This window comes from Rattus norvegicus, chromosome 3, assembly GCF_021556685.1.
Source record: "Rattus norvegicus strain SHRSP/BbbUtx chromosome 3, alternate assembly SHRSP_T2T, whole genome shotgun sequence".
NCBI lineage: Eukaryota > Metazoa > Chordata > Mammalia > Rodentia > Muridae > Rattus > Rattus norvegicus.
Window position 1 is genome coordinate 5,496,859 of NC_141536.1, and position 2,693 is coordinate 5,499,551.

At 39.1% G+C, this 2,693-nt stretch overlaps 1 pseudogene; it reads left to right on the forward strand.

Moving 5' to 3' along the window:
- The first annotated feature begins 882 nt into the window (after nucleotides 1-882).
- LOC147995371 (cancer/testis antigen 55 pseudogene) lies at nucleotides 883-1,431 on the forward strand (annotated as a pseudogene).
- The last annotated feature ends 1,262 nt before the right edge of the window (nucleotides 1,432-2,693 follow it).

Below are 2,693 nucleotides of genomic sequence, written 5' to 3' on the forward strand. Positions count from 1 at the left end.
ACTCCTTGGGACTGTGCCTCAGGGATCACAACCTGTATAAGTTTAGAAGTTCTAAAAGGCAATCATTACCTTTGTGTGTAGGTTCAGATAGTGTCCAGATTGGAATCCTGATGCTAAAGACTTAGTAAGACACAAATGAGAGTTGAGAATTACTTAGTGCTATCTTAAGGCTGAGTCTAGGTGCTGCAAGGGCAGTTACAAGGACATCTGCTGTTGCCCTGCAATACAAGGCTTATGGAGAATTTAGACCTCCCATTGACTTAGATATAAAAAGAGTGAAAAAGACTTTTTAGCTGACCTCCAAGAATCCCTAACCTCCCTCTCAGACGTAGTCCTTCAGAATAAGAGAAGGATATTCCTTAAAGAAGGAGGTATGTGTGTTACATTAAGAAAAGAATGTTGCTTCTATGTAGACCATTCAGGAGTAATTAAATACTCCATGAATAAACTTAGAGAAAGGTTAGACAAAAGACAGAGAGACCGAGAAGCACATCAGGAATGGTTCGAGAGCTGGTTTAGTAGATCTCCTTGGATGACTACTGTGATATCTTCCCTTATGGGACCCTTCTTAGTTTTGCTTCTGCTTCTGATTATAGGTCCATGTGTGTTAAATAAACTAGTTACCTTTATTAGAGAGTGTTCAGATTTTGATGTTATGCCAACAGTATTATGCTTTAGGAGGACAAGAAAGCCAATATTATAAAGATACTAAAATTTAGTTCTATGATTAGAACTAGCCACTAGAAGAAGTGGGGAATGAAAAAATAAAAACTGCAGCTAAGAACATTCATAAGGTCAAAACAGAAACTTAGCATCCAGTCCCAGGAACTCACCTGCTTCTTGATTACCTGCAGACTTAAGCTAACCCATAGTGCTGACAGTATGTTCAGGCTTCTGAATCAGATTTCAGACTTCTTCAGGGGATGGACCAGTAGAAGAGATGGCCAAGAAAGGGAACAGACTTGTCTTCAAGGTGAATGTTGTCCCGATAAATCTGTGATCACCAGTCAATCACACCATGAGTCCAGAACTTTAGTTGGCCCAGCTACCCACGTAAGGAAAGATACTTTGTACGTTGAGAACAGAACTTGCCTCTCTATCCGCAATGTGCCTGAAGGTTTTGTGCTGTATAGAGGTGACTGGCTAGAAATCGATTATTTCAAGTCTCAGGGGACTTCAAAATTCCATATATGGTCATCAAAACCCACAAGAGTCAAGCATCTGCATGAGGTCTACATTACATCCCTGGAGGAAAGATATGGAATGATAGAATACTCCGTCTATTTCACCTTGGATGCACTGAAGCTTTCTCCTGGATATGAACCTAAAATGTGTGATGTTGTGAATGTGACCATAGTAGAAAGTGTTCAGCTTTTCTCTGTTTGGAGAGCAATCTCTATGACCCCAGTGGAAAGACCCTATTGTGAATGAGAGTGACATTCAACTTCTGGTCCTCTCTCCCTCCACTTATCCAGTGATAAGATTATAAAATGGTGGAGGTAGAACTCAGGGCCTCATACATGCCAGGTAAGCTACATCAGTGGACAACCCCCTCAGCTCACGTTGTTTTTGTATGTGCAAGAAAATGTTTTAATAAAAAATATAAGTGATATTTTGAAAAAAATAAAAATAAAAAAAATGTAGCTAAGAAGTCAGAAGTTTAAAAATGCTATCTCACCTCCAAGAAGCCCTAAATACCTCAAATTCCAGACCCTGCCCTCTATCTGTAAGTAGGTAAAAGTCACATTTCTTGAGCCTGCTCTCCCAGGAACTAGATAAAAGGACTTAAGATAAGGCCCTTAGATATGTGATTCCCGACCTAGTAAAGATAATAGAAAGCTTCTCCCAGGAACTAACTGACCATAAAGTTAAATTAGAATCTTAAGAGAACAACCTTGAGAAGCAGGAAGCTTCTCCTAGTAACTAAAGGGAACACAAAGTTAAGCAATCTTAAGAGACAGGAAGCTTCTTTTGATTTTCCAATGACACCACCTCTGCCCCCTAGGGTTGTGGTTTCTCCCTTTAAATACCCTTTCTCCTACCCTCTCAGGGTCTAACTCACCACCCCTGCATGGGATACGAGTCTCGACCCCAGTGCACTGGTTCGTATCGATAAACCTCATGTGATTACAGCAAAATCAATCAATCAATCAATCAATAAATAAATAAATAAATAAATTTGAGATTAATAATGCTACTTTAATATGAGCATTGTGCCTATATAATACATTTAAAAATACAAGTCTTGGACCCAGTCCTATAACTGCTATTATACATTGGTTTTAGTTGATTAACCAATATGAGTTAAAGGCCAGATAGCAAAGTCATGGTTCTGAGTCAATTAAGGGTGTCTTTGAGGTACTTCAATTAGAAATGGTCATTGGTGATCAATTCTTTCTTTCTTTTTTTTTTTTTCTTTTTCTTTTTTTTCGGAGCTGGGGACCGAACCCAGGGCCTTGTGCTTGCTAGGCAAGCGCTCTACCGCTGAGCTAAATCCCCAACCCAGGTGATCAATTCTTAACGGTTCAGAAATGCCTTGTATAGATAGAAAATCTTCAAAGGTATCAGAAGTCCACAGAACATAATTTTTATGGACATTTCTTTATTAAGATCATTTGACTAGAGACTTGTCTGCTCCTGACAACACCCCTTCTTAGATTCTAAGAAATTGAGCATCAATGAAGTTGCTCCAA